Genomic DNA, 27457 nt, shown 5'->3' with positions numbered 1-27457 from the left:
AAAGCATCCTCAAAATCATACACTCAGCAGCAGATTTTAAAACTGGATCATTTAAGTATAAGATGGCAATAAGGACCCAGTACTTGTAGTAATGGGGTAGTAATAATCCATGGCATTAGATAGTATCATAATTACTCATTTTTTAAACTTTTGATTTATTGGGATAAGATATAGGCTGAAGTCAGGTAGTGGGTTTTGCTATGGCTGTATTGCTTAAATGGTACAGAGGCAGTGATATTTACAAAGATCAGTAGAGTAGGCTGGCTTTTGTAAACTCTCTACCCCAGTGGTAGCCAATTTAATAATACTTATTTGTATTGGTTTTTCTTGAAAAAAAGAAAATGGTAAGCTTATTCAACTGTCAACTTAAAGTAGCTGTGAAAACCAGAAGGCCAATATGGAAATTTTAGAGCCTAAAGGAGACTCATCTCTTGCAACATCAGGACAAACTATTGAATATCAGGCATGAAATTTAATGGCAAGAGTGGTAAGATGGCCGAGAAAAGTGAATATAGACTTGATAGTCGCCCATGCCAAACTGAGGCCTTCAGAACAAACTGAGGCCTTCATAAGAAACAAAGGGAACTCTGAGACCTGTGATGGAGATGTTTGGTGGATGAGCTTGAGAATCTTGAACTCTCCAATTCCCTTAAATTCTCCATAAATGCACAAGTAGAGGAGAGCAACCTGTATACCCTTCAAGGTCTCCCCAGGTGTGGGTGACTTACAAGCTGACAGATGTCCTCCTTCAGAGCTATCCCCACCACCCCTCATTGTGCCCAGGCCTATAACAGGGTCAGGTGTTGGCACAGCTGACAGAAGAATGTAAAGCCCATACTCAGGGAGGAAGTAGCTTACACTTGAAGGAATCATAATAACGGGCTGACATATACTACAAGGACTGAGAGAACACATGTAAGAGAAGCTTTTGAGGGTTAGTGGTATAGGAGTAGAAATATAAAGCCAGATAGAGGAGAATTTAGTAGAAAGGAGAACTAGCCCTGCTACACTATGGGAATGCTTTCTTGAAATTAGACATGATGGGTCCATGGTAAATTAGGAGGACATGCCAGCACCTCCTTGGCTAAGTAGTAAGAAAGTACCAAGAAAGGAGCCAGAAGAGTCAGAGAGATTGAAATGTTAAAGTGGATTTCTCAGTAAGAACAGAAAACCCTGATAGGTGCAGCAAACCACCATGGCACACGTTTACCTATGTAACAAACCTGCACATCCTGCACATGTACCCTGGAACTTTAAATTAAATTAAATCAAAATGTTTTTTAAAAGACCGGAAAACCCAACACACGTTTCTGTTTCCTGGGAGGGCCCAGAGGATACTTCCTTCACTAAAGCCACAAGAGTGCATGGGAGAAGCATCTCAGGATGGGAGGGGCAGGGGGATCTTTAAGAAACAGCTTTAAGAAACTTGGTGAGGGAAAGTAATCTGAAATATATTGTTGACAGTAAAAGAGAGTGTAATGAAGCTCTGCTCCCTGGTGCCAAACGAGGTGATAGGATTCCAGAAAAGGAGAAATTTGGGTTTGGCATTTAATTGTTAAAACCAAGGTGTATGTAGTTACCAAGTCATAAGGTCAGGAGGGCATAGCAAGAATTTATTAAACAATAGAAATAATACATTCCGTCCACCTTGAATTAGTTGAAAAGTGGGGAAAGGGGGAAATATACATTCAGGATCAGGTCCAGAAGGCACGAGTAAATTATAATGAAGAGGCAGCCCAGACTACCAGGTCACATATTTTTGTCATGCTGTCACCAATCTCTCGGCTTGTATGTAAGGTCTCATGGGGAGTGGAGGGGTAGTTCTTCCTACCAACTGATGGAGGAGGAAACACAGTCTTGGTGCGCAGATGAGTCAGAGCAATGTCTGTGCTATCAAAAAATGGACTTCTGTTGTATTATATTCCCATTCAGGAGTGGTCCTAAAGGGCAGTCATGAAAGGAAATCATTCCAATAGGCATATCTGCAAGTCATTTATTTGATTATTTACCTAGTGTGGACAGAGAAGTGGTCCAAGATATGGATATGAATTCCTGAGCTACATTGAATGACTTGGGTGGTTGTTAGAGGTCTGAAAGGAATTAGATTGAAGATCAAAACATGACTGATGATGAGGTATGTGGGTGACCAGTGGAAGATGGTCCAAGGCATGCAGAATTTTTTTTATGCTAATACCCATCTGAGACCATCCTGGAAGCAATCAAATTCTAGGTGCACAGAATGATTTGTTCAGTGAATGTCAATAAATCTCACTCCTTGGCCAGTCCAGTGCTAACCAGCTAAACCCATGAACATAGTATGCATGGTGGCAAAGATGATTAAGCATAACACCAACTTTTACAAACTCTGATCTAGCTACTCTCACTGCTGAGTGCCCAATCTGCCAGCAGCAGAAATCAATGTTGAATATTCAATAAGGAACAATCCAATATGGAACAATGCCTCAGGAGAACAGCTAGCCATTTAGTGGCAAGTTGATTACATTGGACTCTTTCACCCTGAAGAGTACCACGATGTGTCCTTTCCAGAATTTACATCTACTCTCATAAGAGATTGTCTTCCTTGTCCCAAGTGCTTCTTGCAGCACTGCCATCTAAGGGCTTACAGAATGCCTGAACTATCACATAGTGTTTCACGCAACATTGTCTTAGATCAAGGAGCCCATTTTATTGCAAAGAAGCTGTGACAATGAGCACATAACCATTGGCCTAATCATGTAACCAATTGCTCAGAAGTAGCTGACCCAACAGAACAGTGGAAGTCTTGTCAAAGGCTCAGCTACAGCACCAGCTTGGGGAAGACATAGTCATAGCAAGGACTGGGTTGTTGTAATCCATGACGTGGTATATATGTTAAGCCAACAGCTAAAAACTCATGCTGTGTCCTCAGTAGCCATAATGCATGCATCTCAGGAGCAAAGAGTAAAAATCATCCCTGATGTTCCATTTCCAGAATTGGTGCCTCTACACTGGGGGCTTTTCTGCCTTCCACACTGGGGTTTCTCTGTTGATGATAAAGCAAGCGGCACCAAGGGAACCCATTTGTTGTCTATGTATGCACTCAGAAGTGCAGGAAAGAGTCATTCCTTGTGGGGCAAACCTTGGACCAATGGGAGATGAGACTAATGGGCAAACATTTCCCCTAAAATGCATTTCATGCTGTTTCTCAGAAGGCTCCCTGGGACCAAACAACCTGTCTTTCCCATAGTGGTTCCAACTTTATAACACTGCCTTGTATTGGCTCTCTCTCTTTCTCTGCTTTGCTTCCCCTTTCCCTTATTGCTGCCCCCTGCAAAAAAAAGAAAAAGAAAAAGAAATTCCAGTAAAGTACTGCCCATAAGTGCTCTCACATTTTGCATTCTGGGGGAAATCTGAACAAGCCAGGTCCTGTGCTAGTGGTTTTCACAAAAAAAAAAAAAAAAAAAAAAAAAACTTGCTCCAAAACGTAATTAGCATCTCTTTTACCAGAACCAAGGCCTCTAACAATTTTCCTTCTTTTTAAAATATATATGTGTATATATACCTACACACACACATATATATATATTAAGGTATAACTTACAATAAAGTGTGTGTATCTTAAGTGTACAGCTTAATGAATTTTTACATTTGTATATCCTTCTTGACAGCAAATTTTAAAGATGAATTATATCCCCACAAAATAACTTAAACTCAAATCTCTAACAGGTGTTTTATTGCATGTCGATTTACTCTCCTCTTTCTATAAATAAAATACGACTGCTCTAGCTCAGGCCTTCATTCTCTCTCACTGTAACAACTTTCTAACAAGCTCCCTTTAGTGTTTTGACTTCCTTAAATCAGTCCTTCACTGTCACCAGAGAAAGCTATCTAAATGAAAACTCTGACTTTGTCACTCTTCTGCTTACAATTCTTCAGTGGCTCCTGATTACCTAAAGGAACTAGGGTTCCTTATCCTGGTACTCAAGGCCCTCCTGCTTTTATATTGTCCCTCAACCCTGCCTATCTACCTAGATAATTTTACTCGTCTTTTACACCTTAGATTATAGCTCTTTTACTCCAGGAAGCCTCCTTAGCCTCCGTTTTCCAAGCCATGCCCCATAGTACCCTGTGCCTATCTCCCTGGTTGTACCAAACACTTGATATTTTAAATATCAGTTCCCCTGTCTGTTTGCTCCTAAAGACAAGCATCATAATCATTTGCATTCCAATAACCCCAGTGCAAAGCTTATTACCTGAGTCATAATATGCAATTAATAATTTTTTAGTAAATAGATTAAAGGAGAAAAGAATATTTAAGACACTGTACTCAACAAATGTGTACCAAACAATTTAAAACCAAGAGCTGGCCAGGCATGGTGGCTCATGCCTGTAATCCCAGCACTTTGGGAGGCTGAGGTGGGTGGAGAGCTTGAGCCTAGGGGTTCAAGACCAACCTTGGCAAGATAGTGAAACCGCACCTCTACCAAAAATACAAAAATTGGCCAGTCTCATAACAGGGTCTCAAAATAAATAAATAGATAAAAATTAAAAATAATAAATAAAAATAAAAAGAAGACCTTTTGATAAAACCAAATCCCACATATTTGAATTTCTACCTTAGAGTAGACAGATCACCCCTGTAATCATATATCTGACTTCCTACCTGCATGGAACTCAAACATCTGCTATCAAGAGATTAAACTGCTCTGACGTAGGCATCACCCTGCCCTGAGGCCTGGTGCTCTAAGGTGTCCTGGTTACCCACAGCGCTGTGAGTCAGTGTTGAGCCATTCTCACTGATGGCTCATAGTACCATGGGTCTCAAGCTATTGGGTTACAGTTTTCCATATCCCCAGTATTCAGTCTTAGTTGTTGCCTAGTTTTCCATCTCTCTGCTTTACATTCTAGTTCCCCCAATGTCTAAGTCTTTTGCCCTTTATCCTCATCTTCTGGAGACTAAATGGCTGCCTTCCAACAGGGTCTGGGTTGATTGCCTGACCTCTGAAACTTTATGAGTCACTTACCCTAGATCTGAGACTTGATTTGAACCAAAGGTACATGTTTGTGATCTGTCCTTCCTGCCTCTTGGCCTGGCACCCAGTTTTAGATCTCCCTTCAGGCTCATTTCATGCAGATATTCTTGGACTTACGATTCTGATCATCCTTTGACCTGTCTCATCATCCTTCTCATATCCTAAGTTAGCACTTCCCCCAATTATTCAACTTTTGTGTAAATCCGTATTTTGCTATATTGAGTCTTCTTAACGTGAGTTATACTCATGATACAAAGCAGAGCCAAATGTAGGAGTGAGTTTGGAGGTGATAACTCTTTCTGAGTGGACCCAAACAATTCAGTACTTTGTATAAGATGATTTAGAGTCTGGTACAAAGCACCTCTTAGGGGCCTATTCAGTGTGAACAAGTTCTCTAACATCAAGAACCTGACAGTTTGGTTGAGGAAGAACAACAGGCTCCTATGAAGTCATCCAGAAGTGTATGTTTACATGGCAGCTACTTTGTTTATCAGCCTTTCTCTGGCTACCTGCCTTAAATTATTTCCTTAGCAAAATCGACTTTGCTTATCCAAATGCCCTAAAATGCAAACCAGTTTTGCTTCCCCAGAAATCTCTGGAATTAATAGGAAAAAGAATTTGAAACTTTGTCCCAAAATAAGACATTGATAACATTTCCTTTATGTTCAGGATCAATTTGTTGGCATTTCCCTAACTCATCTGCATCCTTCCCTAAAGGAATAAATGACTTTCCAGTTTAACGAGATCTCTTTATTGTGCACAGAAGAATACATGGCACTTCATCATGTATGACTGCCCTCTGCCTTTATGAATATCATGAAATTTGGCTATCTGCTCCAAGATCTCCTTCTTTGCTTCTCCTCTTTTTAATTCCATGAAACCTAACCCTGGAGATAATAGGTATATACAACCTATTTTCTCATGATCAGTATTTTTCAATCACAACAGGAAAGGAGCCAACAAAGTCATCTTTGGTCTTTGGCTATCTTCTTATAGGAACACTTTTTCCTTCATTTCCTTGTTATTATTTGGTTGTAAAGTCTACCAAGACACTGAATTGTTAGACCTGCAACTTTTTGTAGAAGAGAATTCTGTTTTGCTGAGTAAAGTGCAGCATGCTGCGTTCTCTATGTTGGAGATGAGGTATTGATTTTTTTTAATAATATTTGGTTCAGGGGTATATATTGCTGCTGAATTATTATGTTTCTTAGAATTGAACATTTCACAAATGGATCCAAGATGGCCTTTTATGGATTGAAATAGTTCAGAACAGTACATTATCAATAGCAACAAAATAAATCACCAGGATGTGAATAAAATATTGATTATATATTCCTTTCCTCCATTAATTTGAACTTTACATCTAGTATTTCAATTTTTCTGTAATGAGATACCATTATATCTACATTGATTATAGCCTAGAAATGTTTTCAGTTAAAATTTTGAAGTAAAAAGTTTTTTGTTTCAGGAAAAATGGGCTGAAAACAAAATATAAGGTAACATTTCAAAATAATTTGTATGATGTCAATGGCTTAACAGTGGTTATTTCATGAACTCAGAAAAATCTTATTGGAAAAGTATTCATCTTATGAACACATATAGCTGAGAAAATAGAGTTTAGGCTGACTTGCAGCATTAGGTCTTGATACAATTTAAATAAAGAACTTGAAAACATTCGTAAAACTTATGTCAGCCTATAGAGAAAGGTACTTACTTAACTCATGTTCTCCCACTTAGGCCATGTGAACAGACTCTTTTACATAATGTGATTGTAGTCAAAGGTCCTCAAAACATCATTATTATCATCCTCATGGTTATCGTCACCCTTACCGCCATTGTGTACCCAACTGCAAGGTAGCATAGAGACATCAAATCTTAGCATTTTCAAGGGGTTAATTTTAAAGAAAGAGAGTGTAAATGTCAAACACAGTTTTAAAACTAGAAGGAAGGAACTGTCAGTGGATCAAAGCTGAGGTTAGTTCCCAGAGTCCAGTTAGATATATTAAAAGTTAAATGAGAGACGCACTGACACTAGGACATGGTCCTGTTTCTTGACTTTTGAACCACTGCTTTTTCATGGCTTTTATCAACAATAACAGGATACAAAGTGCTAAAAGTGTGGGAAGATATTTACATTTAAGGAGAACAAAAAAACATGACACTGATGGTTTAAAAAAAGTCACAAGGAAGAAAAATGAGAGAGAAAGTCATAACAAAGGGCTGGACTTGAAGTTAAATCCCTATTAGGTCCTGTAAAATGCTGAACACATTAGGTTAAATATTTACTCTTCAAACCAAGCTTTTGTGGTGTAGATACCATTTATTCTATTTTACAGATAGGAGGTGTTGGGCTCGGAAAGTTTAAGCAACATGCCCAAGATCACTCAGCTGGGAGTAGTGAGGCAGAATTAAACACCAAGCTCAACTGATGCAAAGATTGTTCTACTACAGATGATTCTCAAACCTAGCTCATGTTACTATCACCTAGGGATCTCTGAAGAAGTACCTCTGCCTGGGCACCACTCAGGATCAATTGAACTAGAATCTGTAAGGGAGTCAAACATCCGTACTTTTAGAAAGCCCTTTATACAATTATGATGTGTAGCCAAGGTTGAAAACACTGAACTAACAGAAGGCTACCGAAATGGTGTGAATTAGGGAGCAGTGAAAAGGCCACCTGTCCAGGACACAAAGTAACCGATATTTCCATAGACTCTATTGACAGAGTTCCTGTAACAGCCAAAACAAATATTTTTGGCAGAAGCATATCAACAGATGATTCTTTTCAGCATGTTTACAGCTAATTCATAGCCCAGAAAGGAGGTTGAAAAACAATGATAAGTGGATATAACTTCCTAATAAAAACTTAGAATTGCATAGATATTTCCTGTAGGAAATATCAAAGTTAATTGAGGCATAAGAATTCACTTAAAAGGCCACTGCAAAAAATAAAATAAAATAAACAAAGCTTAAAATTTGCACTTTCACTTTGCAATAAGTCCTCGTTGCTTTTCAGAATAGTTTGGTATCTAAAACCTTGAGAAATGTAAGGAATAAGTTCAAGAGAGAAGTCAAGCTGGAGTCTTATAACAAGCATATAGAGATCATTTCAAGATTGGAAATTGAGGGCATCATTTAGGATAATAATAATAGAGAAGTGTGCCTAAGATTGAAACTTAAGTACTTAAGAGACTCTTAAGAAGGAGTGGCAGGAAGGTACAAGGAAAACAGGATGACATAAGGACTTGAAGTTAACAGAGTACAAGATTTCCAAATGTGGGAAACAACTGTTCAGACACTGTTGAGAAATCAAGAAGGATGAAGACAGAGGAGCATCTATTGCATTTGGCAATATGGATGTCAACAGTGACCAGTGACACTTTGCTGTCTACTGTGTTGTACATGTATTATTATACCTCATTTGTGTTCTGCCAAGAAATCATAACTCCTATTGTGTCTGATGGCTAAATAAGTTGGAAATCCTAACTTAGATGACTTTTACAACCTACAATTTTAAAGTTCCTTTTAGGAGAGCTAAACTTCAGTTATTTGGAGAGGGTTGGGGGCACAATTAGAATCAGAAAAGCTGAACTAGAGAAGAGAAATATGTATATTTAACATTTATCTTACCTATGTTGAAAAATATATCACTGGTATATTTCTAGTTATCTCTCTTAATTCAGAAACTTACACTGGTTTCCCAGTGAAGAAAAGTCTGGGACCCAATGGCTTCACTGCTAAATTTTACCAAACATTTAAAGAAGAACTAATACCAGTTTTACTCAAACTATTCCAAAAAATAGAGGAGGAGAGAATACTTCCAAACTCACTCTACGATGCCAATATTGCCCTGATACCGAAACCAGACAAAGACACATCAAGAAAAAAAAAAAAAAGAAAGAAAGAAAAGAAAACTACAGGCCAATATCTGATAAATATTAATGCAAAAATCTTCAACAAAATACTTGCAAACCAAATTCAACAATGCATTAAAAATATCATTCATCGTGCCAAGTGGGATTTACCCCAGGGATGCAAGGATGGGTCAACATATGCAAATCAACCAATGTGATACATTATATCAACAGAATGAAGGACAAAAACCATATGATCATTTCAATTGGTGCTGAAATTTATCATTGAAGTGATGTTGAAATTCAACATCTCAAATCAATAAAAGTCATATACGATAGACTCACCACTAGTATCATACTAGATGGGGAAAACCTGAAAGCCTTTCCTCTAAGGTCTGGAACACAGCAAGGATGCTCATTGTCACCACTGTTATTCAACATAGTATCAAAAGTCCTAGCTAAAGCAATCAGACAAGAGAAAGAAATAAAGAGCATCCAAGTTGGAAAAGAAGAAGTCAAATTATCCTTGTTTGCAGATGATATGATTTTATATTTAGAAAAAGCTAAAGGCTCCACAAAAAACTGTTAGAACTGATAAACAAATTCAGTAAAGTTGCAAGAGACAAAATCAATATACAAAAACCAGTAGGATTTCTACATGCCAACAGTGAACAATCTGAAAAAGAAATCAGGAAAACAATCCTATTGATTGTACAATAGCTACAGGTAAAATTAAATACCTAGGAATTAACTTGAACAGAGAAGTGAAAGACCTATACAATGAAAATTATAAAACACTGATGAAAGAAATTGAAGAGGATGCAAAAAATGGAAAGCTATTCCATGTTCATGGATTGGAAGAATCAATATTATTAAAATGTCCATACTACCCAAAGCAATCTACAGATTCAATGCAGTTCCTATCAAAATACCAATGACATTCTTCACAGAAATAGAAAAAGTAATCTGAAAATGTATATAGAACCACAAAAGATGCTGAAAAGCCAAAGCAATTCTGAGCAAAAACAACAAAACTGGAAGAATCATATTACCTGACTTCAAATTATACTACAGCACTATAGTAACCAAAACAGCATGGTGCTGGGATAAAAACAAACACATAGACCAGTGTAACAGAATACAGAACCCCAAAATAAATCCATACATTTTTGTTAAAGCTGCAAAGAACATATATTGGGAAAAGACAGTCTCTTCAATAAATGGTGCTGGGAAAACTGAATATCCACATGCAGAAGAATGAAACTAGACCCCATCTCTCACCATATACAAAAATCCAATCAAAATGGATTAAAGACTTAAATCTAAGACCTCAAACTACGAAACTACTACAGGAAAACATTGAGGAAAATTTCTAGGACATTGGTCTGGGCAAAGAGTTATTGAGTAATATCCCAAAAGCACAGCAACCAAAGCAAAAATGGACAAATGGAATTACATCAAGTTTAAAAGCTTCTTCATAACAAACAATAAACAAAGTGAAGAGACAACCGACAGAATGGGAGAAAATATTTGCAAACTTTCCATCTGACAAGGGATTAATAACCAGAATACATAAGGAGCTCAAACAACTTAGAAGAAAACCAAATAATCTGATTTTTAAATGGGCAAAAATTCTGAGTAGACATTTCTCAAAAGAAGAGATGTAAATGGCCAACAGGAATATAAAAAGGTGCACTGCATCACTGATCATCAGGGAAATGCATATCAAAACTACAATGAGTTATCATCTAACCCCAGTTAAAATAGCTTTTCTCCAAAACACAGGCAATAACAAATGCTGGCAAGGATGTGGAGAAAAGGAAACTGTCATACACTGCAGGTGAGGATGTAAATTAGTACAGCCACTGTTCTTTAGAACAGTATAGGGATTCCTCAAAAAAAACTAAAAATAGAACTACCATATGATCCAATAATCCCACTGCTAGGTATATTCCCAAAAGAAAAAGAAATCAGTATATCAAAGAGATATCTGCACTGTCATATTTATTGCAGCACTATTCACAATAGCCAAGACTTGGAAGCAACCTAAGTGTCCATCAATAGACGAATGGACAAATAAATAGATAAAGGAAATGGATAAAATGAATGGATGTACACAATGGAGTACTATTTAGACATAACAAAAGAAGGAGATTACATCATTTGCAACACCATGGGTGAAACTGGAGGTCATTATGCTAAATGGAATAAACCAAGCACAGAAAAACAAACTTTGCATATTCTCTTTCATTTGCAAGAGCTAAAAATGAAAATGATTGAACTAATGGAGATAAAGAATAGAATGATGGTTACCAGAGGCTGAGAAAGGTAGTTGGGAAAGGGGGGAGATGTGAGGATAATTAATGGGTACAAAAATATAGTTAGATACATATATAAGATCAAAAGATCTTATTCACTTGATAGCACAACAAGGTGATTACAGTCAATGAAAATAAATAGTACATTTTAGAATAACTTAAAGAGTGTAATTGGATTGCTTGTAACACAAAGAAATGATAAATGCTTGAGGTAATGGATACCCCATTTACCCTGATGCAATTATCTCATATACTCCACAAATATACACACCTATTATGTATTCATAAAAATAAAAAAAGTTAAAATGCAATATTTGAAATAAAAAGAACTTACAGTGAAGTGTGCTTTAGACTTTTTAAATTTCTTCACACTGAATGCATATAAATGACAAGATGTACTTCAGAAAATTGTAGTTGGAAATATATTTAGAAAAGTATGAGCTTAAGGGTCATTATTTACTACATCTTAAAAATTAGAGAGAGTCATACTGTATGATTCTAATTATATAACATTCTGAAAAGTAAATAGTAAAAAGATAACTGGCCTCCAGGAGCTTGGGGAGAGAAGGTGATGCAGGTAGGCATTTTTAGGCCAGTGAAACTCTTTTAGCGCAGTGAGACTTTTTGAAAATTGACTAGAGTTGGAGCAATCAGTGTAATCTCATGTTTAGCTTAATATACATGCCTACGCTTACATATAGAAATACTTATGAATATAAGCATATACATGGGTTAGTATGCACATGTATATTTCCTTGCTCTGTCAGCTGAGAATACCTAAAAGCAATAATGCCCTAGTAATGATGAGTACGCTTAGCACTTGCATTTTGGTTTCTACCCCTACTTTCTGATAAAAGAAACCAGGGCTCCTTGGAAAAAATGACTGATTCTATGAGGAGGGCAAGAAATATACATGATAAGCCTGGAACATCTTATAGTGCCAGAAGTAAGAAAGTGCTAAAAAAAGAAAAAAAAAAACACGAAAAAAGCTTCACTTTGATTAGTATATGTCAAAGGGACATAGGAGCCACAGAAAGAGCTCCCAATGGCCAATGCTGGAACAATTTAAGCAACAAATAAAGTAGAATTCAATTACAACACAAAGTATAAAATAAATATTCATGAGTTCATACTGATATAAATAAATGATTACATAAATACATATATGAGGGAGAAGAGGCAAATCTGCCATGAAGAATTCCAAATAATTTATGTAGATAATCTACCAGCAAGGAGTGGGGGCATAACTCCTCACTCCCTAAGTGTGGGCCACACATAGTGACTTCCTTACCAAAAGCACAGCAAGAAAGAGGCCAGAGGAGAATAACTTTAGAGTGGAGAGGCCTAACAAACATTACCTTGACCAGGTGATCACAATCAACATCAACAGTGCAGTATGCACCTTTGACATATGAAAACAACATCATTTTATCTTTGTAAGCTTCCTCTCCAAAACCTCAATCTAATCATGAAAAAACAGACAAATTTAACAGTGGGCATTCCACAAAATACCTGACCAGTACTCCTGAAAATGTCCAGGTGGTCAGAGAACAAAAAAAGTCTGAGACCGTGACAGCTGAGAGAAGCTTAAGAAGGCATGCCAACTAAATGTAATGTGGTAACTAGATGAGATGTTGGAACAGAAGGATATCAGGTAAAATCCAAGGAAATTTGACAACTATGGACTTTAGTTAATAATAATGAATCAATTAATACTGTCTATTAATTGTAATAAATGTACCATATTAATATAAGATGATAATCATAGGGGAAACTGGTGTGGGGTATGTAGGTATTCTCTATATTATCACCTCAATTTTTTTGTAAGTCTAAAATTACTCTAAAAAATAAATCTATTTTTTCAAAAGTAGAGGATTTTATAAAATCATTTCAGACAAAGTCAATTTGAATGTATTAGTCAAATCATGATGTAATAAATTAAGCCATCTTTTCAAGAAAGAATACCTATTTATATAATACAATAATAACAATCAATGGTGACATTTTCTATTAAGCGTTTCAAAATTATTGCCTTATTTGATACTCATCACACCTCTAAAAGAATGCAAAGAGATAAAAAAGCACTCTAGGTTTGTATTTATTGGAAAACGTAAGAGATTATAAAATGCATAAAATGTCTTTATAATCAAAATACACCTGAAATTAATAAAGCAAAAACCATAGAAAATACACCACATGATTGAGCGGGTATTTTTCTTAATAACTGTGAAGCATCTCAGATGAATTTCTCCCTTGGAAAGATTGCTTACTCTATTCAGTAAAACGTGCTTCTTAGTAAAATAGAGCATTGTCATTATCTGGCATCTCCCGTGCCTATGAATTTCACATGGAAATACTCCTACTTCTTAAATAACCTTGATAGTAGCTTCCCAAATCTGAAAATAGAAATTCAAACAAGTTTCATGAAGTTGAATATTTGTGCCTTATGCACTGAGCTGTGTGTTATGTACAATTTTAAAGTTAAGATGTTAAATAGAAATTCAAATAAGTGCTAGTGAGTTCTATATCTGCCAGTTAGCGTTTACACATCTGGAAGGCTTAATACTAAAAAAAAAAAAAAAAATCCAAAATTTCAACAACCTCTTGATAGCTTAAGAAGCTAAGATTCGAGAAAGTTTCTCCTTGAAGAAATACCATACCAAGGACAGCTTAAGGTGTAGAAATTGTCAACCCAGGAGGTCAACTGCAAACCTGTCACTAACTTCTAATTAAATATAGCATTTTCTTCTATTATATGCACTAGTAGTAGCAGTGATGTTTGGATACCTGTAACTTTATCTCCATTAGAAATGTCAGATATTTTAATATCATCAGTTATTTTTTGCAGATGTCTTGAAGTATTATTTATGTTCCTCACTACTGGGATAGTTTTGTAGATTCATGTTACTCACTACTGAGATAGTCATTTAGCCTGTGCACTAGACCTTGCTTTTGATGCCTTAATAAAGCATATAGCACAAAATTTTCAAAACATTTCTGTAAACATCTTTCAATAGTATTCATTTTTTTTATTTTATGCATTAAAAACATTATTTTGCAAAGGGACCCATAGGCTTCATAAGACTGCCAAAAGTATGTGGTACAAAGAATTAGGAATTTTTAATATGTGGTGAGATACAAATTCACTTTGTGAATTGCATTTTGATTGAACTAGAATATCAATTTTACTAATCAATAATCCCCATACTGGACATCACATATTTCTCAAAAAAATTTTTTGCAATATATTCTCCATGTAATGATCTCGTTTAGCTAACTTTGTAGACCGGCTTTTCATACATGCATCATCAGAAGAAACTCAAGTGGTTTCTGCTACTTCACCCTATGCAGTTCAAGTCCTAGGTAGAATTTTAGTGGCACCAGGAAATATTATGTTCCCATCTTCCTTCCTCCTCTACTAGTTTCATATTAATTACTGATGCCTGTAACTTCCTTAAGAAACCAAACTTAAGAAACCAAACTTAAGAAACCAAACTTAAGAAACCAAAAAAAATAAAAGTTTTTGCATATTAATTAGAATTAATAGATTCAAGTACACCCTAGAAAGAGCAGTTATTTACATTCACAGAAGTATAAATATCTGACAACAGCCCATTTCCTGAAGGAAAGTTTTGACAGGAAGACAGTGCAATTAGAAAGAAGTATCAAGGAGGGAGGGGAAAGCACACAGCAAGAGAAACTAGTCTCTCTCACACTCTTGCCTAGAGTCACCCCTAAATCTCAATGATCCACTTAATTCTAGTATCATAACTTCCAATTTCTGGATTTCCCATTTGTCAAACAGCAATGATAACATGGCACTTTTCACCCAGGTATTGGCTGTATAGTGAAGACTGCCAGCCTCCTGGGTATCAAACGCTTCACACTCATTCAAGCAACAATCAGTAGTGGCAAAAACCATTTCTTCTTTGTGATGGATCTCACCATGTCCTCTCCCTCTCTCATAATGTAGCTCTTCAATCCCTAGGTTTCCCACAACACAGGAAGAGTGCAATTACATGTGTTTTTAGGCTGACTCATTTTCTGATGGTAATGATCAGTATTTAAGCTAATTAGAAAGATTCTTTTGATGTCTTTTATTTCATTCACAATTAGTGTCCTGCTGTATATGTATTTTTAAATAAACGCCCAGCCAGTAGTGGGAAGAGAAAGAATCATTTTACTATCCTCAATGTCTATCTGGTTTCGGGGAATTGCTCATCACCTGGCTGCCTCTCTCTCTCGAAGAGCACATAAAATGTAAGATGTTAAGAAGTAGTGACTGAGCCACTCTGTGCTGCCTCTGCTAATGGAATTCTGAATCCAGGTCCATTGGGAACCTGATATGAGAAGGGCCAAAAGTCTTATGATGGTCTCTCTCCTTTGAGTCAATTTCCTGTTTCCACCAAGTTCCTGTAAAGTAGATGGGATGCAGAGGTTGGAGACTGGTCTGGAAAAGTGTGAGGTGAGGGACTCTTTTCAGTTTAGGAGAGCAAGAAGCACAGGAGGGCCCATGAAAAGTCTGCAAAGGTGGGGAGCCCTTCCCAAGACAGTCTTCAGCATCTTAATTAACCACTAGCTTTTTAATCAAAAGACTGCTGTTCCACTGCTTGAAACTAGGAAACTCAGAGTATTAGTCTTTAGCCGAATGTGTTTTCTAACAGGTCACTGAGGCATTATCAGGGCCCATCAATGTCAGCCTGTACAATGAGGGTGATTGCAGTCTGTGGCAAAACCCAAAAGAGACTCAAAGTCAGAGAGACTATTCGCAGGTTTTCCAGGAGCTACACTACCACTGTGATTAAGGTGTTCTCAGTTGTTATAGTGGGAATTCATTCAGTCAGCATTTAAGATGAACCTGTTTATGCTATAGAGAATCCTAAGGTGTGATACTTGCCCTGAAAGTGCTCACAGTCTTGGGTAGAAATGATGTGCTAGGCCGGCCAGGCGCAGTGGCTCAGGCCTGTAATCCCAGCACTTTGGGAGGCCAAGGCGGGTGGATCGCGAGGTCAGGAGATCGAGACCAGCCTGGCTAACATGGTGAAACCCCATCTCTACTAAAAATACAAAAAATTAGCAGGGCATGGTGGCGGGAGCCTGTAGTCCCAGCTATTTGGGAGGCTGAGGCAGAAGAATGGAGTGAACCCGGGAGGCGGAGGTTGCAGTGAGCCGAGATCACGCCACTGCACACCATCCTGGGCAACAAGAGCGAAACTCCGTCTCAAAAAAAAAAAAAAAAAAAAAAAAAAAAAGTGATGTGCTAGGCCATTCATGGACACTCATACAGCATGGTCTATTATCTATGAAGAGATGTTACAGAGTGCTGCAGATGGGGCTCACCAAAAGAGCACCTCTGGGACCTCAGCAGGAAACTCCACGTACATTTAAAGATGACAACATAGATGGTGATCACTATCTTATCTATGCAGATGTGGCTGCCATTCTGGAGGAAAAAAAAAAAAACTTCTCTTCCCCTCTTCTTTGCCTGACTATGAAGACTGACTCTGGTTTACAGCTGCAGAAAGTGCTTGCTGTTCTGGATGTGAGGGTGCTCCCAGTTGTCCTCCTTAGTTTTGTTCTAAAAAAAAGTCAACTTTCTGTCCAAGTGCTGTAGGCCATCCTCATTTACTCCTGGATAACCCCTAAAATTAATACCCGTCATTTGAAATGACTGATTAAGGTTTACTCAAAAGCAAAAAAAAAAATTATCAGTCTAGCTTCTATGTAGTATTATCTCTTTCTCAATTACCATCTGCTTAGTTATACAACTTCACCTCTCACTATTCTACCTTCTTGCACACTTACACACTACTCTAGCACAAACACGCACACACACCAACACCATACTGCTGCAGCTGTGAACATCTCTCAGGTCTGCAGCGTGCCATTCTCGTTCACAGCTTCAAGCCAGAGAGCATATCGTTGCCCTGAATAGAATACCTTTTTTCTCTTCTTTGCTTGGTGAATTTCTATTTGTCCTTCCCATTGAGCTATGACTATCACTATGACACTTCCACCCCTAAAAGTCATTCTTTCATGTTGCCACTCTTACCTCCATCATAGCATTGATAGCGCATTCAGTTGGGTTGTTTCCTTATGTGACTACCTCTCCAAAATTTAATGGTTATTTTTCAAGCACTTAGAATGGTTCCTGGCCAAAAAAAAAAAAAAAAAAAAAATCACTGATGAATTAATGAAGAAAGTAACAGCCTATTTCTCCAATAAAACTGGTTTTCAGCAAGCATCAACTTAGTGCTGATAAACCAGCTGCATTACAATAAATCTGGATGATCTAAACTTGTCATTTTAAGCCATAATTATAGCTCAGAGATGACACTGAAGAAACAGTTAAAAGATTGGGTGCAAATTTGTAACTCAAGGAAGTCTGAGAGTTCTTAGAAAAAAATAAGATAGAGCTTCTCCTCTGCATATCTCCAATTTGCTCTATAACTTGATTGAGTCATGGCCACACTCTGTCTAGAAGACATAGCAAGGTCACTCTGAACTTGATTCAGTTAAGGAAGAGCAGCAGGCAGCAAGTTTCATCATTTCTAACCTGTATCAACTACTACACAAGAGCAAGAGAAATCAAATCTCAAACATTTTTGAACACTCCAAATGCCCAATTCTGCACTCAGTCCTGAAATGGTGGACCCCTTGATGCTTATGCTTGGAAAGGATCTTGCAATAAACTGTCTGACTTATTCCCAAAGTAAGAATGTTCTCTACAATATGTGGGGAAGATACTCACTTATCTCCACTTGAAAATGTCTACAGACAAAACACTCCTTACTCTATGAGTTGTCTATCAACTTCAAACGCATGTAAAGTACTGTATTAATCCATTTTCATGCTGCTGATGAAGATATTCCCAAGACTGGGCAACTTACAAAAGAAAGAAGTTTAATGGACTTACAGTTCCACAGGGCTGGGGAGGCCTCACAATCATGGAAGGCAAGGAGGAGCAAGTCACATCTTACGAGGATGGTAGCAGGCAAAGAGAGAGAGAGCTTGTGCAGAGGAACAACTCTTTATAAAACCATCAGATCTCATGAGACTTAATTTCTATCATGAGAACAGCATTGGGAAGACTTGCCTCCATCATTACCTCCCATCGGGTCCCTCCCACAACACATGGTAATTCAAAATGAGATTTGGGTAGAGACACAGCCAAACTATATCAAGTACATGGCATAGTACCTGCCACACAGTAATTGTTCAATAAATGTTAGTTATTGACATTATTGTCATTATCAGCTCTCAAACCCTTTTTATTTTACTAACAATTCCTTCTTTTAAGATATAAAACAACATACAAGGAGCAAAAAAGTACGTCCAGTACACCTCAGTTTGTATAAAAAATGATAAATATAGATATATGATGATTTGTGTAAGTGTGTATGTGTGACCATGCTTACAAAGCTGCTTGAAGGAGTCCCCAACTGCCACAGCAGATGATGTTGATTGTGAAAACTCAAATGTCCACATCAGAGATGCTATCCCCTATCCTCTGATGCCAGGATGCTGCTAGGCCTGGTGCCACAGCGAGATGAAAAGCCTCTACCCTATCTTATTCTATACTTTGTCACCTGCACCTTGAAGGAGCATTGCTATATCCAAAGTTCCATAAAATCCATCATGTAAGCCAATCCAAGACTCTGGACAGGCAGTCATCTTCCCCATCTTCTACCTCCCCAAGGATCAGCTGTTAATCACCTACAGTACTTACCCTTGCTTTGGGAGAACAGCAAACACAAAATATTTCCACAAGAATGCACAACTATTACTGTATCAAGCATAATAAATTCCCATTTGGGAAAGGAAATTATCTAAAGGGCATAGTGTCTACAGGCCTACAGCTCTGGCTAAACCATGAACACGTTTCAACGTTGTCATATAGAGCAGTTTAGTTACTGAGAGTCACAGCTCTTAAATATACACTTTTCTATCTACAATTACAAAACCACTAGCCTATTCTTGTGGTATCTCCAACAAAAGAACACTTTCTGCTAAAAGGTAAGTTATTCTCTGTTGAGAGACGTTGCAGAGGGCTGCAGATGGGGCTCACCAAAAGGTACATTCACTTCTCTAGCTCATGCAGATAGACTTGCCACTTTGAAATAACAGGTGAGTTTTATCCCCACCTTCTGCTATTCCCATGCAGATTTCAAATATCTAAAAATCTAAGATCTAAGAGCCAAGTTTTAGTCAGAACTCAGATCACAGGTATTTGTGTTCTCTTCCCCAGGAATTTCTGTAAGAAGCTCACAGACTAGCACTGGGATCTTTGCTTGGCTATCCAGCCACCTAAAATTTATTCATTAGTTTTTTTTATATTGAATTTTTTTATTTCAATAGGTTTTTGGGGAACAGATGGTGTTTCATTACATGAATAAGTTCTTTAGTGGTGATTTCTGAGATTTTGGTGCATCCATCACCCGAGCAGTGTACACTGTACCCAATGAGTAGTCTTTTATCCCTCGCCAACCCCCACCTTTTCCCCCAAGTCTCCAAAGTCCAATTTATCATTCTTATGCCTTTGCATCCTCATAGCTTAGCTCCCACATGTGAGTGAGAACATAACAATGTTTGGTTTTCCATTCCTGAGTTACTTCACTTAGAATAATAGTCTCTAATTCCATCCAGGTTGCTACAAATGCCATTATTTCATTCCTTTTTATGGCTGAGTAGTAGTCCATGGTGTGCGTGTGTAGATATATATATATGTGTGTGTGTGTGTGTGTGTGTATATATATATACACACTGTTTTCCATATATATGTGTATGTATAAATGTATATATGTATATATGTATATATATGTATGTGTATATATGTATGTATGTGTACATATATATGTGTGTGTGTGTATATATATATGTGTGTGTGTATATATGTATCTACGCACTGTTTTCCATAGTGGTTGTACTAGTTTACATTCCCACCAATAGTATAGAAGTGTTCCCTTTTCACCAGATCCACACCAACGTCTTTTATTTTGTTATTATTATGGCCATTCTTGCAGGAGTAAGGTGGTATTACATTGTGGTTTTGATTTGCATTTCCCTGATAATTACTGATGTTGAGCATTTTTCCATATGCTTTTTGGCCATTTGTATCTTCTTTTGAGAATTATCTATTCATGTCCTTAGCCCACTCTTTGATGAGATTGTTTTATTCTTGCTGATTTGTTAGAGTTCCTTGTAGATTCTGGATTAGTCCTTTGTTGGATGTATAGATTGTGAAGACTTTTTCCCACCCTGTGGATTGTCTGTTAACTCTGATGATTATTTCTTTTGCTGTGCAGAAGCTTTTAATTTAGTTAAGTCTCATCTATTCATCTTTGTTTTTGTTGCATTTTCTTTTGGATTCTTGGTCATGAAGTCTTTGCCTAAGCCAATCTCTAGAAGGGTTTTTCTGATGTTATCTTTTAGAATCTTTATGGTTTTAGGTCTTAGACTTAAGTCTTTGATCCATCTTGAGTTGATTTTTGTATAAGATGAGAGATGAGGATCCAGTTTCATTTTTCTACATGTGGCTTGTCAATTATCAATTATCCCAGCACCATTTGTTGAATAGGGTGTCCTTTCCCCCCTTTATGTTTTTGTTTGCTTTGTCAAAGATCAGTTGGCTATAAGTATTTGGCTTTATTTCTGGGTTCTCTATTCTGTTCCATTGGTCTATGTGCCTATTTGTATACCAGTACCATGTTGTTTTGGTGACTATGACCTTATAGTACAGTTGGAAGTTGGGTAATGTGATGCCTCCAGGTTTGTTCTTTTTGCTTAGTCTTGCTTTGGCTATGTGGGTTCTTTTATAGTTCCATATGGATTTTAGGATTGTTTTTCTAGTTCTGTGAAGAATGAGGGTGGTATTTTGGTGAGAATTTCATTGAATTAGTAGATTGCTTTTGGAAGTATGGTCATTTTCACAATATTGATTCTACCCATCCATGACCATGGGATGTGTTTTCATTTATTTGTGTCATCTATGATTTCTTTCAACAGCGTTTTGCAGTTTTCCTTGTAGAGGTCTTTCACCTCCTTGGTTAAGTGTATTCCTATGATTTTTTGTTTTTTGGGTTTGTTTGTTTGTTTTTGCAGCTATTGTGAAAGGGGTTGACTTCTTGATTTGATTATCAGCTTGGCCACTGTTGGTATGTAGGAGAGCTACTGATTTGTGTACATTAATTTTGTGTCATAAAACTCTGCTGAATTCATTTACCAGTTCTAGGAGCTTTTCAGGTGAGTCTTTAGGGTTTTCTAGGTGTACCATCATATCATCAGCAAGCAGTGACAGTTCTACTTCCTCTTTATCAATTTAGGTGCACTTTATTTCTTTCTCTTGTCTGATTGCTCTGGCTAGGACTTCCAATGCTATGTTGAATAAAAGTGGTGAAAGTGAGCATCTTTATTTTGTTCCAGTTCTCAGGGGGAATGCTTTCAACTTTTCCCCATCTAGTAAAATATTGGCTGTAGGTTTGCCATAGATGGCTTTTATTACCTTAAAGTATGTCCCTTCTATGCTGATTTTGCTGAACGTTTTAATCTAAAGAGATGCTGGATTTTGTCAAATGCTTTTTCTGTGTCTATTGAGATGATCATGTAGTTTTTGTTTTTCATTCTGTTTATATGGGCATCACATTTATTGAGATATGTATGTTAAACCATCCTGGCATCCCCGATATGAAACCCACTTGATCATGGTGGATTGTCTTTTTGATATGCTGTTGAATTTGGTTCACTAGTATTTTCTTTAGGATTTTTGCATCTATGTTCATGAGGGATATTTGTCTGTAGTTTTCTTTTTTTGTTATGTGCTTCCCTGGTTTGGGTATTAGGGTGATACTGGCTTCATAGAATGATTTAGGAAGGATTCCCTCTTTCTCTATCTTTTGGAATAGTGTCAATAGGATTCGTACCAATTCTTTGAATGTCTGATAGAATTCAGCTGTGAATCCATCTTGTCCTGAACTTTTTTTGTTGTTGGCAATTTTTAAATTAACATTTCAATCTTGCTGCTTGTTATTAGTCTGTTTAGAGATTCGATATATTCCCGGCTTAATCTAGGAGGATTGTATAACTCCAGAAATTTATCCATCTCTTCTAGGTTTTCTAGTTTGTGCATGTAAATGTGTTCATAGTAGCCTTGAATAATCTTTTGTATTTCTGTGGTATCAGCTGTAGTATTTCCCATTTCATTTCTAATTGAGCTTATTTGGATCTTCTCTCTTCTTTTCTTGGTTAATTTCCTTAATAGTCTATCAATTTTATTTATCTTTCCAAAGAACCAGCTTTCTGTTTCATTTATCTTTTGTATTTGTTTGTTTGTTTCAATTTCATTTAGTTCTGCTCAGATCTTCATTATTTCTTTTCTTCTGCTGGGTTTGGGTTTGGTTTGTTCTTGTTTCTCTAGTTCCATGAAGTGTGACCTTAGATTGTCTATTTGTGCTTTTTTGGACTTTTTGACGTAGGCATTTAATGCTGTGAACTTTCCTCTTAGCACCACTTTTGCTGTATCCCAGAGGTTTTGACAGGTTGTGTCAGTACTATCACTTGGTTCAAAGAATTGTTTGAATTTCCATCTTGATTTCATTGTTGACCCAATGATCATTCAGGGGCAGGTTATTTAATTTCCATGTATTTGCATAGTCTTGAGGGTTGCTTTTGGATTTGACTTCCAATTTTATTCCACTGTAGTCTGAGAGAGTACTTGAAATAATTTCAGTATTCTTAAATTTACAGAGACTTGTTTTGTGGCCGTCATATAGTCTATCTTGGAGAATGTTTCTTGTGCTGACGAAAAGAATGTATATTCTGCAGTTGTTGAGTAGAATGTTCTGTAAATATCTGTTAAGTCAATTTGTTGTAGGGTGTAAGTCCATTGTTTGTTTGTTGACTTTCTGTCTTGATGATCTATCTAGTGCTGTCAGTGGAGTATTAAAGTCACCCACTATTATTGTGTTGCTGTCTAACTCATTTCTTAGGTCTAGTTGTAATTGTTTTATAAACTTGGGAGCTCCAGTGTTAGGTGCATATATGTTTAGAATTAGAATATTTTCCTAATGGAATAGCCCTTTCATCATTATATAATGTCCTTCTTTGTCTTTTTTAACTGCTCTTGCTCTAAAGTTTGTCTGATGTAAGAATAGATACTCCTGCTCATTTTTGGTGTCCATTTGCATGAAATATCTTTTTTTTTTTTTTCTGAGACAGAGTCTTGCTCTGTCACCCAGGCTAGAGTGCAGTGTCACAATCTTGGCTAACTGCAACCTCCACCTCCTGGGTTCAAGTGATTCTCCTGCCTCAGCCTCCCAAGTAGCTGGGATTACAGGCACCCGCCACCGCACCTGGCTAATTTTTGTATTTTTAGTAGAGACAGGGTTTCACCATCTTGGCCAGGCTGGTCCCGAACTCCTGACCTTGTGATCCACCTGCCTCAGCCTCCCAAAATGCTGGGATTACAGGGGTGAGCCACCGCACCTGGCCGCATGGAATATCTTTTTCCACCCCTTTACCTTAAGTTTATGTGAGTCCTTATGTGTTAGATGAGTCTCCTGAAGACAACAGAAACTTGTTTGGTGAATTCCTATTCATTCTGCCATTCTGTGTCTTTTAAGTGGGGCATTTAGGCCATTTACATTCAATGTTTATATTGAGATGTGAGGTACTATTCTATTCATAATGTTATTTGTTGCCTGAATACCTTGTTTTTTTTTTTCTTTCATTCTGTTATTGTTATATAGGTCCTGAGATCTATGCTTTAAGGAGGTTCTATTTTGACATATTTTGAGGATTTGTTTCAAGATTTAGAGCTCCTTTTAGCAGTTCGTGTAGTGCTGGCTTGGTAGTGGTGAATTCTCTCAGCATTTGTTTGTCTGGAAAGGACTGTATCTTTCCTTCATTTGTTAAGCTTAGTTTTGCTTGAATACAAAATTCTTGGCTGATAATTGTTTCGTTTAAGGAGGCTAAAAATAGGACGACAATCCTTTCTAGCTTGCAGGGTTTCTGCTGAAAAACTGTGCTGCTAATCTGATAGGATCTCCTTTATAGGTTACCTGATGCTTTTGCCTCACAGCTCTTAAGATTCTTTCCTTCCTCTTGACTTTAGATAACCTGATGACTATGTGCCTAGGTGATTATCTTTTTGTGATGAATTTCCCAGGTGTTTTTTAAGCTTCTTGTATTTGGACGTCTAGATATCTAGCAAGGCTGGGGAAGCTTTCCTCAAATATATTTTCCAAACTTTTAGATTTCTCTTCTTCCTCAAGAACACCAATTATTCTTAGGTTTGAACGTTTAACATAGTCCCAAACTTCTTAGAGGCTTTGTTCATTTTTTTTTATCCTTTTTGTCTTTGACAGATTAGGCTAATTCAAAAGGCTTGTCTTTAAGCTCTGAAGTTTTTTCTTCTTGTTTGATTCTACTGTGGTGATTTTCCAGTGCATTTTGCATTTCTCTAAGTGTGTCCTTAATTTCCATAAATTGTGATTGTTTTTTATTTATGCTATGTATTTCACTAAATAATTTTTCTTTCATATCCTGTATCATGTTTTTTATTTCTTTCAGTTGGACTTCACCTTTCTCTGGTGCCTCCTTCATTAACTTAATAATCAACCTTCTGAATTCTTTTTCTGGCAATGCAGAGATTTTATCTTGGTTTGGATCCATTGCCGATGAGCTGGTATGATCTTTTGGGGGTGTTAAAGAACCTTGTTTTGTCATACTACCGGAATGTTTTTCTGGTTCCTTCTCATTTGGGAAGACTATGTCAAGGTCTGCTGTTCAGATTCTTTTTTCCCATGGGTTGCTCCCTAGATGTGGTGTTCTTCCCCTTCCTCTAGGAACGGGGCTTCTTGAGAGCTAAACTGCAGTGATTGTTTTTCCTCTTCTGGGTCTAGCCACCCAGTGGACCTACTGGGTGCCAGGCTGGTACTGGCAAGTGTCTGCAAAGAGTCCTGTGATGTGATTCACCTTCAGGTCTTTCAGCCATAGATACCAGCACCTGCTCCAGTGATGGTAGCAGGGGAGCAAAGTGGACTCTATGAGGGTCCTTGATTGTGTTTTTGTTTAGTGTGCTGATTTTGTGTTGGTTCATCTCCAGCAGGAGGTGGTGCTTTCAAGTGCACATCAGCTGTGGTCCTATAGGGAGGATGCAAACTTGCTCTAGGAATACCTGGTTAAGTATTCAGGTTTCTCAGGTGGTGGGCAGGGCCAGAGAGCTTCCAAGAGATTATGACCTTTGTCTTCAGCTACCAGAGCAGGTAGAAAAAGACCACCAGGTTGGGGCAGGGATAGGTGTGTCTGAGCTCAGCCTCTCATTGCCCGGGGCTTGCTGCTGCTGGTTTTGGTGATGGGGGTGTGGTTCTCAGTCCAATGGAGTTATATTCCCAGGGGGATTATGGCTGTCTCTGCTGAGTCTTAAAGGTTGGCCGGGAAGTGGGAGAAAGCCAGTAGTCACAGGGCTCACCTCTCTCCCATGCAGCCCTCAGTCCTGAAGGCCAGTCTCACTCCTTCAATGCCCCCACAACAACACCAAGTCTATTTCCAGACATCTGGTGACCAGGGCTTAGAATTTTCCCCAGACCACGAGCCTCTGCATTGAGAAAGCAAGCCTACTCACAGTTTTTTGGCATCTCAGGGAGCCTGCAGTGGTCATCCAGTTCCTTTTAAGTGTCTGTGGATTCTCTTGACTTTCCTGGTATGCTCCTGCGGTATAGTTCTTGGAGCAAAAGTTGACAATATGAGTCTCCACATGCTGCTCTGTCCATCCAATAGGGAGCTGTAAGCTAGTCCTGCCTCCTGTCTGCCATCTTCACTAGTAGTTTCTCATTAGTTCTTTTTTTTTTTTTTTTTTGAGACAGAGTCTCACTCTGTTGCCCAAGCTGTAGTGCAGGGACACGATCTTGGCTCACTGCAACCTCCACTTCCCAGGCTCAAGCGATTCTCGTGCCTCAACCTTCCCAGTAGCTGGGACTACAGGCGCACGCCACCACACTCAGCTAATTTTTCGAATTTTAGTAGGGACCAGGTTTCACCATGTTGCCCAGGGTGGTCTTGAACTCCTGAGCTTAGGCAACCCACCCACCTCAGCCTCCCAAAGTGCTGGGATTACAGGCATGAGCCACCATGCCCAGCTGCCATTAGTTCTTAAAATAAATATTTTGAGTACCTGTTTTGTGTGAACCATACACCCTTCACTATTGCTTCCCCTGTATATGTTCCCCATTCAGGGAGTGTCTACATGACTAAATGCAGAAAATCATGCAGAGTTCCATTTCCACCAATTCCATTAACAGCCTGCTTAGCTTATTTTTTATTCCCATGAAAATCTTTCTAAATTAAGGTAGAAATCAATGAAAAGATGAAGTATGTGCAGTGCAAAGGTGCAGCATTTCTAGTGTTACTGTTTGAACAAAAGAAAAGACTGTACATAGGCATATGCTCATATAGATGTGAAATACCTCTGGAAGGACATACACAATGTGGTAATGGTGCCAAGGTAGTTAGGTGATAAGGTACAATCCTAGGTGATAAGGCAAAAACAAAAGTAAAATTCTATTTCCTGAAGCCTCAAGAAGCAACTCTGGAAAAACATGTATGTGCTTTTCATTGTATGTCCTTCTAGGTGTTTTCAATTTTAAAATATGTTCATACACTAGGCATTCAAAAAAGTTATAAAGAAATATTACACAATGCTGAAATAGCCTCAATACATTTGGAATTAATTTTGAATTCAGAAATTCTGGAGTCAATTCTTCCTTGACATAGACTCTTTTTTTTTTTTTTTGTCTCTTATCAATATCAAAACTTTCCAAGCCCTATCTCCCAGACCACCAGAGAAACTACCAGCTTCTCACTTAAAGTAAATAAGTAAGTAAATGTATCTGTTTCATATTGCCACTGTAACAAATTACCACAAATTTAGTGGCTTAAAACAAGACAAATTTATTATCTTACAACTCTTTAGGTCAGAAGTCTGACACAAGTCCCACTTTTCTAAAATCAACATTTCAGCATGGTTGCATTTCTCTCTGGAAGATCTAGGGAAAAAATTTGTTTTCTCACTTTTTCCATCTTCTAGAAGCTGCCTTAAACCCTAGGCTTATGGCCCTTCAGTTGTTAAGGCCTGCAATGGCTTGTTGAGTCCTTCCTGGATTTCATGATTCTGATGCCAATTCTCCTTCTGACATCTGATTCCATTTCTAAGAACCCTTGTGATCATGTTGGGCCCACCTGGATAATCAAGGATATCTGGAACTCTCCCAATTTCAAA

This window comes from Pan troglodytes, chromosome 4, assembly GCF_028858775.2.
Source record: "Pan troglodytes isolate AG18354 chromosome 4, NHGRI_mPanTro3-v2.0_pri, whole genome shotgun sequence".
In the NCBI taxonomy this organism is placed as follows: Eukaryota; Metazoa; Chordata; class Mammalia; order Primates; family Hominidae; genus Pan; species Pan troglodytes.
Note: the sequence above shows the minus strand (reverse complement) of the source record.